The sequence below is a fragment of the Stegodyphus dumicola genome, chromosome 6 (genome assembly GCF_044657685.1).
Source record: "Stegodyphus dumicola isolate Sdum_Otavi_A_Nest chromosome 6, ASM4465768v1".
In the NCBI taxonomy this organism is placed as follows: Eukaryota; Metazoa; Arthropoda; class Arachnida; order Araneae; family Eresidae; genus Stegodyphus; species Stegodyphus dumicola.
The window spans coordinates 30,667,453-30,681,366 of record NC_140773.1 but is presented as its reverse complement, the minus strand read 5'-3'; the positions used below and the strand labels follow the sequence as shown (position 1 = coordinate 30,681,366).

General features: G+C 30.5%; 1 protein-coding gene across 1 annotated transcript in view; it reads right to left on the bottom strand.

Annotated features, from left to right (window-relative positions):
• The window catches only part of LOC118188648 (inactive dipeptidyl peptidase 10-like), a 1,447,514-nt gene that overhangs the window by 1,183,940 nt on the left and 249,660 nt on the right, over positions 1–13,914 (bottom strand). The gene's annotated exons all lie outside the window — the stretch shown is intronic.

Sequence of the window (13,914 nt, the reverse complement as noted above, 5' to 3'; positions counted from 1 at the left end):
CATAAAATTGTTGCAGTCAATAGTAGTATTTTGACAGATTTTGAGCTGTGGATCACACCACTTAAGCGGCGTTAGTTCCTCTGCACACAAGCTGTGCCTTAATTTATCTGAGTTAAATAAAAGAGTGTTTTCACATCCTTTTCACGTGTCTGCTTCATTTCCAAGACATAGCGATGATTTGTTTAAGTTTTCTACAGTTCTCATTTAGTTTATCTCTCCAAAGAAGGTGAGACTCTGTGAAGTTAATTATATGTATTGTACGCCCGAGAACAGATACAGAGAAAAAGCACTGGATATCAGAACTCAATTTCTACAGATTTACTGATACAGATTTCATAGTTAAATATCCAATGTGATTTAAATTTGCTATTTCATATCATGTTGACTTTTTTCCAAATTAATTGCAAATATTTTTCAATGGATTTAATTTTATGCATCACTTCTGGAACCTAAATGCTAAATTTATATAAATAGTGTGGACTGAATGAGTAGACATTTTTAGGTATATATATATATGTAACGACCGGAAACAATTTATCCAGATAAAACCAGGTGAATGGCTTGGTGAATCATTTAGTCACAGCTCAACTGCTCTTTCTGCCAGAATGATGTAATTCTGTAAAAGCATGGCTCGAAAGCACGCCAATTAATAGATATTTTAGTTATAAAGTTTATTGATGTGGTTTATGAGAATTTCGGTACTACTTGATTTTTACGGCACCTGCGACAAACCACCAAATTATTAAAAATGGCGGTACTTTCGACTTTACCAAACCAGGTCGTATTATAATAGTCTTTTTTCAATTTAAAAATTGTGAAAAAATGTTGCCACTTTTTAATTTATCGAAGAGTGAAGAAGATGCCGTATCGATTTTCCGGAAAAAATATATTATCTTGCAATCAAATACACGTGAATAGCCCCGAAATGAAAATATGTACAAACGAAAATATTTAGGTGTGCTACGAGAAAAGTTGTGAACAAAAAAAAAAAAAAAAAAATAATACCCGAAGAAAAAGAGTATCCGATCCGACAGCTAGTTTAATGGTTCCAGAACACCATTTCTATCAGCTCTGCGTTTCATCTGTTGTAGGGCAGAGGAACTAACGCCGCTTGGTGTGATAAACAGCTCAATATCTGTCAAAATACCACGATTAACTGCAACAGTTTTATAAGAGAGGTTTGTTCGCTAGGTTTACTTCGACAACACAAAGCACGAATAGGCTACCCTAGAAATGTAGTCGAAATTCACGAGAGTTTTTTTCGTGCGACGGAAAAAGAACGCTGACAGGGTATTTCCACAGTGGTGACTATTCGGTTGGATACTCCGTGAGAGTGGCGAGTGCTCTCTTGTTCATATTCCATATCGGGAAGAGCAGACCGCATAGTGGATTGTATACCACATAGTGGAAGGTTTGACAATATATTCATACTGATTTTGGGTCTACAAAACTGACAAGCTTCAAAGGTTACAGCCACTTAAATGTCAATACCGCACTTAAATGTTTTCATCCAAATACGGGTACTCACGCCTAAATATGCAAAGATTGTACTGCTCGACATCAGTCATATCTTTCCAAATTCATGTGGTGGAAATCCTTTGGAAAAGATAAGTATTTGATGCCATATTAAAATCAGACGCGAGATATGGCAACCACAAATTATATGCGAGTAATTTAGCGTTAATCTTAACGCCTTTTCTATAAAGGCCATAAAAATCATGTAGTACTGAAATTTCTGTCTGTAGTATGTTTATGCGAAGAGTTATTCCTTATAGTCTCACGATACCTTTATATTATTTTGAAGGACTGAGTATAAAGTTATTTTAAAATGTGGCCTATAAATTCCTATCTTACTCCGTTTTGCAATAAATCTTTTGAAAAATCAAATGATGACATTTAATTATATTGAACTGAACACTGTTTTTGATTTTAATATATATCAATATAATTCTGAACAGTAAAATGTTACTGAGAGAAAAGTGACTGCTTTAATTGATGAGAGTGTTATACACAAATTTGAGTCATAAGAAATTGCAGAATTATGCTTCCTATTTTGTCAGACTCTAAATGAAAATTCTGAGTACATTTCTGGAAACATCAGCGTAGATTTTCTTCTCATAAGTCACAATAAGATATTTGCATCTGGAGATGTACATTTTGGTTACTTGTCTTGCAATTCCGCCTACCTCTTCCTTCAAATCGTTGTGTGGTAAAGAGTTAAGGGGACTCATACACCTTAAAACCCATAAGATGTTCGAATAGGTGACTGTTGCAAGAATTGGGATGACTTATTTATTTTAAAAGCAATTACTACCAACTTTTTACAGCTGACTACATAATATAGCTGCTTTCTGAAATAGTAATCAGAAAGTTTCTGTTGCCACAAATATTTGTATAATTTAATTCGCTTTGTGACAACATTTTTCGTTTCCAATATGCGCGCACAGTTTGAAACATTCTGTTTCATAATTTAATTCCATATTTAATATATAGCTTTTATAACATTTGGAAACTACTGTGAACCTAAAATTCTAAAACTTTCATGTTAAATTTTTATTTGATTTTGAGTTGAGTTTATAAAATGTATTTTATTAAAAAAAATTTAATGTTTTCGTCCATAAAAAGTTTCAATATTAAAATATTCATCAGATTGTTGGTTCAGTTAGAAAATAGTGCCCATGTAAAGAATTTCATCCAATTTCAGGTATGTACCATTAGCCATTTTTAAAATATCATGCGCGCAAGGTGGAAACACGGCGAAATATTTTGTCACAAAGAAGATTACATTACAAAAATATTTGTGGTAACTCAAACTTTCTGGTTACTAGTTTCCAAAGCAGCTATATTATGAAGTCAGCTGTAAAAAGGTGGAAGTAATTGCTATTAAAATAAATAAAATATTCCAATTCTTGCAACAGTCACATATACGACGATCATGAGGGGTTTAAGGTGTATGAGTCCCCTTAATTTTAAAAATAAATCGAGTTCATTTATGTAGACAATTCATGAATATTTTAGGATTCATGTAAAGAAAAGCTTTTGATCATCTACCAGAGTTGCAATCTTTCGCGGGTTTTGTTCAGTTACTAAATTATTATTCTCTATAACTATTGTTACTCTTTTATAACATGTCAAAATAGTTAATATACAAAGAGCAATGCATAAAAAATCATCCCAAAAATGTAGCTTAAGAGTAAAATGATTTCAAGCTTAATTACGTATAATAACATGATTTAATGTAATGATGAGATATATACAAGAATGATAATTAAGTAGCTTAAATATGTGGAATATTAGTTGATAATGAATACGAATGGATAATTCAGTGACATATGTGATGTTCGCAATTCCGATACGTAAATCAAAAGAACTTATTATTTTTCTCATTTTCATTAATTTAGGGCAGGGCTTTTAACATTATATCTCATTAATTATGACAAATATGACTGAATAAGGTACTGTGGATACAAATCAATAATGAATTTTTGATCTTGAAACACTGTCATATTAAATTAAACACAAAAGTGTCTTGCTATCATTACAGATTTTTCCCACTAGTTTGGTCTTTTTCAATTTGCCATCTCACACCTGCATTTTAAACATATATAATTTTTGCTCAAATAAAATTTTAATATAGAAACTTAAGTTCCGGTAGACTTTTAATACGAAATGTATGCAGATTTATACTGGTTTAATTTCAAATCATACATGTGTATAACTATTAATACCACTTCTTTGTTGCAATGATTTTTTAAAATGTTCACTCGTATTATCAGCCAACAGCTGTAAGAGAATAATCCACTTTTTTATTTGAAGCTTCCGAAATGTTTTTCAAAATATTTTCTTAAGTGATAATTTATATACCTCTACTGCACAGTATCTTAAAAATATGAATAATTTCCTTTACAGGGTTTGAGAGTTTAATTAAAACTGTTGCATACAATACATTTAAAACTCGTTTTTAAAAGTGTTCTTATAAAATAATATTGCATCTCGGTTTTCAATTTATACTTCATGTCACTTAAAGAAATCTACTAAAACCAAGTATGCTTCAGATCAAAGTATTACCAAATGGTACTCATCTGGCCCAAAAGTCTCGCTTTCTCTCAGTAAAACGTAATTTTAGTAAATTATGGTCAACCTCATTTGCTGCCTAACTCGTTAACTTCTATTAACTATCATAAATTATGCATCTGCCATGAACATTTAGTTACATTAACACGCACAATAAAACTGTCACCGAATTCCCCGTCCCACATTTTGATGGCCCAGTAGACAAGTCTGCACAAGTTATTTAGACCACTATCTCGCGCCATTAAATCCGAACTGGTAAAATTCGACTCCGAAACATGTTGGAACTAACAACGACACCAACTCCCCTTCCCTACCTAATGGTCTCCAAATAATAAAACTGTTCCGTAGGAAAGCAGGTCTCAGGAAATATTACCAGCTCCCTTATGACAAAACAGAAATGGCATATCATACATCTGATGAAGTTGTTAGGACGTGTCTTTGTGCAGACTATAGACACAGATGCTTGTTTTCGCGCTGGCTGCCTTTAAAGTGATGTCTTCGTATAAAAGAACGGTCCTGGGGAATAATTCAGTTGTCTCTTCTCAAACCATCTAATGCCCGCTCGCTTTTATGGGAAACATAATAAAAATGAATCTTGATGACAACGCAAGTGGGGGATTAGTGAGGAGTTTCTGTAGCTGCGGTACCATCTCAAATGTATATTGGCAAGAAGTATTGCAACATTGTCATAAAATGTGACAACAGAAGAGAATGGGGTACAAGAAATGCGTTGTGTTTGCCTATTATCGTGAAAGAAATAATATATTAAATTTGTTTTGTAGTACACATTACCATAAAAACATAATTACATTTTTTATTATCTTGAATTCCGTAATCCATAATATATATGTATAGATATATATTTGTATATATATAGATATGTATAGATATATATTTGTATATATATAGATAGATAGATAGATATTTGATTATATATATATATATATATATAAATATATATTTGTGTAAAATTAGTAATATTCCTTTTTGTAAAAATTATAAAAAGTAAGCTAATTATAAATAACGTTTGTTGGTGTAAATAACAAAATAACTGTACCGCTAGAATTAAAGAGCTATTTCATGCCAAGAACATTGTATAGAAATAAAATGATTATAATGATGATGACAATAATAATAAGTTTATTGACTAGAAGAAGATTTGATTGCGTTATTTATTGAAGCACATAAGTTTTTGTAATAATTCAGTTTCCACCTAGGCATGTCGAAATGAGCGGATATTCGTTTGTATAGTTTGCGACTAGAGATGAATGGGGGATTAAATTATTTAAATGGGACATATAATCATTCTTCTTTTCGCATTTTCCTATAGTTTTGAATTTATACTTGAATTAATTGTTAAAGCTTTGGTTATAAGTTATTATTTATTGTATCGCTTTTACTTAAATGACGTATCATTAAAGGCGAAAACGTCGTGCTACAAAACATCGTGGGAGAAAACATCGCAAAGAGAAAACATCGCAGTTCTAAAACATCGTGGTACAAAATATCGTCATCGAAAATAAAGCGGTTCAAAAACTTCGCAGTTTAAAAACATCGTGGTACCGTGGTAAAATACCGTGGTAAAAAATAAAGTATCTACATATCATCGCATGACGATAACATCGCAGACATGCGTTTTTCAGGTTTTAATAATTGTAAATGGATATTCCCATAATGATTTGTGAGCGCAAGGTGTAAAGAAGGATAATTTTTACTTTCACATTTTTTTATTAACTAATAAATTTTTGCTGAAAAAGTAAGAAGGAAATTTAAGCATAGAAAATTAAATGTAACTTATAGATTATTCTTTTCATGAAATATTAAAAGTAAAAACTTTATAAAAAAATGATTTATTAATGGCGCCTTTGTTAGTTAACTATGTCAGTTTAAAATTAAGTGCTATAAGTTGCATTAATTTTCTATGCTTAAGTTTCCTTTTTATTTTCTCAGCAAAAATTTATTAATTAATAAAAATATGAAAGTAAAAATTATCCTTCTTTCCATCTTGCGCTCACAAATCATTATGGGAATATCCATTTACAGTTATTAAAATATGTCTGAAAAAAGCATGTCTGCGATGTTATCGTCATGCGATGATTTGTAGATACTTTATTTTTTACCACGATATTTTCGACGACGATGTTTTTAAACTGCGAAGTTTTTGAACCGCTTTATTTTCGACGACGATGTTTTGTACCACGATGTTTTAGAACTGCGATGTTTTCTCTTTACGATGTTTTCTCCCACGATGTTTTGTAGCACGACGCTTTCGCCTTTCGTTGTTTTCTCCGCGATGTTTTCGTCTGCGATGTTTTTGCCGCGATGTTTTCGGCTGTAACCGTGTTAAACATGAATTTTAATGAGAGAATATGCTTTTTCTTTGTTATATTACACATTCTAGTTTTAAAAAAATTTAAATAACTTCCTAGCTTTAAAATAATAGTCTATCTCCTAGAGAATATCATTATGATGGGTTTGTATTTTACAAAATATGAAAATATATTATACTTTTTTTTAACAGTGTGTTTCTAATTTATTGTAAATATTGCTTTTTTTTTTTTTTTTTTTTTTTGTTTGTTTGTTTGTTTGTTTTCTTACTTTACTCCAAAAATACAAAATTAATGGTCATTAAATAATTCAGCTTCTTCATTTTTTTCATCATTAATTACTTTAAAGCCAAAATTAAATGTACAAACTTAACAATGTAAAAAAAAAATTGTTCAAAGGTATACATCCCCCTTAAGGACGTTTATTAGAAGAGAAAAATGCCAAGTATAAAATACTAATAGGAGCTTAGAATAATCACAAAAATACCTTTCTTCATATCAGTTTTGGGAACTTAAGGACGAATTTTAAGACAATTGGAAGGTTTTAAATGTAACCAAAATATGTTACATAATTATAATAAACAACTAAGAAATAAGTATTTAAACGTTTGACAAAAACACAGTGATGCATAATATTTTGTTTCATGTACTGCACGTAATTATTTTTGTTAACAAAAATATCAAAAATGAACTAAATAAGCCTATCTATATGACTTTTTTAATTCAACAGTCATTTTTATTTAATTTCAATAATCAGTTAGTTTAATAAATAAGGTGATTATCGGATCAATAGTTAATTTTTTAAAAATTTTAATAAAACTGTAATCACACATATCGCAACTTATTATAACAAATCCAGTCCAATGGAACTTGCAGCATTATTTATTGAGCATGATTATTTTTACAACATAGTTTAGATCAATATTTTTAATAAATATACAACTTGCTTTGTATGCTTATAAAAAACTGCAAACTCTTTAATATCAGAAAGAATATCTTATTTCTCTACCCAATGTGTGTTTTCGAAATGCAGTTTTAATCAAATATCCGGCATGGGAAAATAGTAACTGTTTGCATGGAGAATTTCACTTAATGAAAAGATAAAATTTCAGTTTGAAATAAAACAAAGTGTATAATTGAAAATCGGCCAGAAAGTTAAATTTGGGAAACAAAATTAAAAGCAAATATTGATTTTTTATGGCAAGAGCAGAATGTTATGATACAATACATATTGCGGAAATGAAAAATGTTTTAAGAAAACATCGTATAATTTTTGAAATTATTATATATATTTTTTTCATGGTGACTAACTCCCAGTTGAATTTTAGGAATTTTTACACTGTTATTCACACAATCTCTAATATTAAATTTGATTCTACTTTCTATGAATTTTTCTGTGAGTATGTGCTATATGAAAATCACAAAGAGAAAGCTGTTTTATCTTTCTGTTTCTATAGAATTTATAAAATAACATGAAGACGCAAAATTTATATATCACTGCAGGAAGTGATTATTATGAAAGCGAAATCAATATTTATGTTGGAAATTAAAATATTCTGCTTTTATATGATTTAAAATTTCTTTCGCCGCTGTTCAGTAGCCTGTTTCATCCCACCTAGAACTGTTAAAAAATGACGTGACATGGTTTCTGCAATTAAAAAAATTTAGAGGCTGTGTTTTTATCTTTAATAAGTTATGGCTGTAAAGACTGAGATTCAGATTGAAAAAGCTTTGGGTTTAAACTCTTTTCTGACATATCAGTTTTTCATATTTTAGGAAAAATATTGTTTATATATTAATGCAAGTAATCTGCGGATTTTAAGCAGAAGAAAAAGTTAATTTAGTTTTTAATGTTAAATTGTTATTAAAACACATGCTGAATTATTTTAAGAGTAAAATCTAAAGGCATATTAAATTTAAAACATTAAACGCTTTAAACATTAAGCTTAATTTTTGTACTTTTTTAAAGTTTTAAGTTGTTTTCATTGCTACTATCGAAATGTGATTTGTTTGTGCTTGTTGAAAGTCTGTTAAAAATGATGTTTCGGATATATTGTTTAACCTGCGTAAACACATTTAAACAAAACAGCCATTTGAACAAAACAATGAAATTTCGAAATATCACAAACAACATAAAAAGGATGCAACTATTCAATAAAATATCAGAGTGAAAATAGTTCACATGAGAACTAAATAAAACAAGTTTTTCAAGATTTTGATATTAGGTTTATAGAAACATACTAAGTAAGTAATTTTTATAACGCAAATTAACATCATTCATAACATTATCTGTCAGAATTCAATTTAAAAAAAATATTTAGAAAGTATAAAAATATTTTGTTATAATTTCGTGTTGCATTTAAGTTAAAACAATGCAACGTAATATAAGATGCAAATTTATAATATCAAATTAAAAAATAAACTCTGATTCATTATTCTGGAAATTTAAGTGATTTGCAACTTTAATTACGGATTGTTGGATTCATTATTAATTTCCAAATGCCCATTTGTTTCCAGAACATAGTTTTATATAAAAACAAGTCGAACAAATTGTTAAAAGTGTGAACTTATTTCACATAATAATCAAGTCCACGGTATGACTCCTGCAAGATTTCCAGAGGTACTGTCTGTCTGCGAGAAGAACAGTACCCGCCACAGTGTCTGGCGGGTGGCGGTCGCTATAGCAACAGTCTTAGTATATTTCAAATAAGGTCGAGCCAAGGGTTGCTTTATTGTTATTTTACTTTTGGTGACTGTTGGCTGAGGGGAAAAGAGTTATCATACGTCTTCAAGACACCCCTACCGAAAATGGGTCAAGGCTCGTTTCTACGGCAACAGACAGTGGTAGACTAACTGGCGAGAGGTTTTCTTATGATAGACAGACTGTATATTCAGCCCGTCTTTCAAATTTTCTGCTAACGTTGTCAATAAAGTTATTTATTTTCCCTCTCAGATTAACATTTTAGGCATTTTCTTAGCCTACTGCATAAAATTCTGTAGACTTTTTGCAGTGTTCTTATGACAAAGCACTTTAGTCATACAATGCACTACTCATGTATAATTTTTTGTAGAACAGGTTTCCTAAATATATTTTCTACTCCAGCTTCATCATAACTTATTCTAGTTCGAAAATATATGTACTGAAATTATATATTGAATGCTGTTACCACTTTTAAGTCATCTCGACGGTTGTTTAAAAATTGCGTTTGCAGATGACTTACTATTAATTTTCCAAGGAAGGATTTTGAATAACATTCTTTTGAGAGCACAAGAAGTTCTAGATTTTGTCTCCAGTTGGGCGATTTCTCATAAACTCACTATCAATCCTTCAAAAAGTAAAGCTATGCTTGTTCCCAGTACGTTTGATGAACAAAATATTGCTTCTTTGATGCTCGATAATTCTCCGTTGGAATTTGTAGAATATGTTAAATATCTTGGTGTCATTCTTGACCAAAAATTAACATGGAAAAATCACATTGAATTCCTATCTGCTAAATGTGAAAAAATTATTAATGGCTTTCACCGAATTGCCAAAAATACCTTTGGAGTAAGCTACGATGTTAAGAAACTCATGTATAAGCAGTGTATTGTACCTTTCATTTCGTACGGCTGTCGTGCTTGGGGACATGTTCTTGCCAAGAAGGTTAACAAAAGAAATTTAAGAAAGATTCAACGGAGAATTCTTCTTCGTATTATTAGTGGTTATAGAACCTTAAGCTATGAGGCTACTTTTGTTCTTGCAGGAGTTCCGCCTACTGATTTTGAAATTGCATATAAGAATAATATTTTTGAGTCATTGGCAACTCATGCTTCGGAAGACTGTATTAATGGAATTGTCCCCTTCACTGATCTTCCTCATCCCGCTTCTTTAGAACCCATAAATTTCTGCGATTATAAAGAGACTGCTGAAATAAGTTTTCATATGGTTTTCTTTACAGATGGCAGCAAGATGAACAACAAGGTTGGCCTTGCATTTGTTCTTTTTGAAGGCCAATCCGAGATTTGTTTTCTTAGACACCGTATACGGAATGAATGTACAGTTTTTCAAGCAGAACTTCTGTGCATTTATCTTGCCGTCAAGTGGATCCAGGATCATGGGACAGCATCCTCAAAGTACCTTATTTGTTCTGATTCTCTTTCTTCTCTTCAAATCTTGAACAGTATTACCAGCTGCTATAAATTAGTTATCGAAACCCTAGTAACTGTTAGTTCACTTAGAATTAGAGGTATTGATATCTGCTTTGCTTATGTGCGTGCTCATCATGGTTTCTACGGAAATGAAAGAGCTGATTTCTTAGCTAAAGATGCCTTACATTTACCCATTGATATCAACATTAGCATTCCAAAGAGTTATTGGAAGTCCTTCATTATAAAAAGCTTTTAGCTATGTGGAATGAGGAATACATTTCATCTTGTAATGCTGAAGTCACCAAACAGTTCCTTCCTTCTGTTTACCATAGACTGAATTCAGAGTCTTTCCTCTCGTTAAATTTTAAAGTGTCTCAGTTTTTATCTGGTCACGGTAAATTTGCAAGTTATCTGTTTCGTTTTAATCTACGATCAAACAATTTATGTGAATGTTCAAAAAGAGTTCCTCAGGATGTGGAACATTTTATTTTCTCGTGCCCTATATTTGATGGCCCTAGATTATGCTTACAGAACGATTTGAAAATGTTCGGAGTGACATGGCCAGTGAACTTATCTGTTTTCGTGAAGTCCAGACTGCGGTTCTCTGCTTTTGTTCGCTTTATTTATGCATGTAATTTTTAATGTTTATTTATACATGTAACCTTTAATGTTCTAGTTAACTTACTTCTGTAAGCCCCGTGTTGTACATATGTGGTGCACGGGGAGTCTGTATGTTCTCAAAGGAAAAAAAATTGCAGTTACCAATACTGAGGCATAGTAGGGACCACTTGTAAATATCTGGCATTTTGTTAGCATCAGAAAATTTTACACATGATTTATTTAAGTAACTTAAATTCTAATTTTTTAGTTATAGAAATGCAATGAATATTGTTAAATAAAGATGTTTAAAAGAAGATACTTCACTGGTACTGTGTATATTTGTTTCGTGCATTAAATGGTCTTTTCTCTGCTGTATATCAGTATATTTTTGGTAGCACTACCTTACTAAATGTTAAAACAATAACCATTAATGATTATTAAGATGTTTCTGAGTTAATGCGCCAAATCATTGTTCAAAATGTTTACGTTACATCAAGGGGTGTTGGAACAACAAAATCTTCAAAAAATTGTGATTTCGGATTTTTGCATTTTCAAATTCTCTACACTTTTATCTTTCTAAAAATACCATTCTTTAATCTCTCTGAAAGTTAAATCTGTAAAAAAATCTAGTTTTAATTTGTCATCTACTGCTTCGATCAAAGAGGATTTTTACATAAAAACGCGTTTTTCTCCAGATGTGATATTTTTATACTCGATGTACCTTTTTTAGGAACTACTCCTCACAGGTATCTAAACTTTTTATGGCTTATTTATTAGGTTCCCTAATATTTACTGAAATGAGCTTTTTGTAATAAACTTAGAAACATTTAAAAAAAATTGTGTAAAAAAAGTGCTAAATTTTACTATGCCTAACAAAATATTCTGTGATTTACTCTAAAATTCAAAATGCTTCAAAAGCTCATTTCAGTATAATCAAATAGGTATACATTAATTAGAGAAAAAAATTCAAGCTTGTATCTACAGCAGATTTTGAGAAAAGGTACATCGAAAATGGCCAAATTAACATTGTCGGTATAGGGGTTTTTCATACCCCTCAAGTAAACCCGTTTTTTCAAATTTTTAAGCGGTGTTGAAAGCCTTATCTTCAGAAAATGGTGATTTGGGATTATTGCATTTTCAAATTATTTGCACTTTTATCTTTCTAAAAATACTATACTTTAATCGCTACGAAAATTAGAACTGTAAAAAATCTACTGTATCATCGAATGTTTTGATAAATGATATTTACGTTAAAATGCGTTCTTTCCAAATGTGACTTTTTTATACTCGATGTACCTTTTCTCAACTACTACTCACAGGTATTTAACGTTTTGGGGAATATTTATTACGTTTCCTAATGTTTACTGAAATCAGCTTTTTGTGGTAAACGAAAAAAATGTTTTCTTTTATTTTAAGAATTTATGTTTTCGATGAAAAAAGTGCTAAATTTTACTATGCCTAATACTAAAACTCAAACTTTTTCAAAAGCTCATTTCAGTATAATTAGAAAGGTATAGTTTAATTACACAAACAATTCAAACGTGTATCTATAGTAGATTTTGAGAAAAGGTACATCGAAAATGCTGAATTCAACACGGTCCGTATAGGCTGTTATCGACTCCCCTTAAATAGAAAACATAACGATTCTTCTCGTAAAAAAGACGTGCGTTGCATTCGGGTATTGTAACAGATTATTTTATCTTCTTAAAATTATCCAACTATGAAAATAATTGGACTCAAAATCTACGTTAAAATTTATATTATGAATAGCAAAATTAATGTCGTGCAATAGTGAAATATACACTATCTACATATTCTCTATTTTTATTAAATTGATCTAAATAACAGCTGTTAAAAACATTGAACACGTTCTTCGTACATCAGTCAATAACTGCTCAAAATTTTGAAACAATTTCTTGAATATTGTGCATTTCTTTTTACCCTTCTTTGTAGTGTAAGATCGTTCATTATCCATCCCAAATTTGAAAGTTGAAATGGAATGAATATTTTTAAATAAATATGTTTTTTAACAATATTCATTTGTTTTATTGTGTTTTGTGCACAAAAAAAAAAAAAAAAAAAAATTAAAAATTTTTGTGTTTTACATTTTGCACTTTTGTGTTTTACTTTTCGTTTATTGTTTCCAAGTCATGATTGCGTGTTAATCTTCCTTTGCAAGAAACATTTCAAAATCCTCAAGCAATACACCAGCACTCTCAAAACATTTCACCAAATGCTAATTACTTTCCTAAAAGTTCATTACTACATTTTCCTTGCATGAAATATAATTCATGAATTTTAATTTGGTGTTTAATATGCATTATTGAAGATCTGAAAACCTAACCACAGCAACCAACAGAAACATTAATTAGAGAGTCTACAGTAAACTAAAAATAGCTTGTCTACAATAGGTACTCCGAGTATGTTTATGTTTCTAAATGAAGCCTCCGATGTTTGTATGGGATACGATAAAACCGTGCAGTTTGCTATGCAATTAGATGTATAAGTATCAAACTACATTTAAAAATGTACATATCTGTTTACTTTTGGATAAAGAATAGCACATAAATTAATTATTAATTGCAATTTTTGAGAATGCTTAGCTTCCACGAGAGATGTATCACTTAGCATAATTTGTTTACAAACTATTATTAACGCTTGTTCAAGGAAACATTCAGAACTAAGTATGCAGAAAGGAACAGCTCGTTCTATTATTTACAGTAATTTCAACATCGTTCTGGAGGCAAATTGTTGGATAAGCAAAAAAATAAACGGACGATAACAT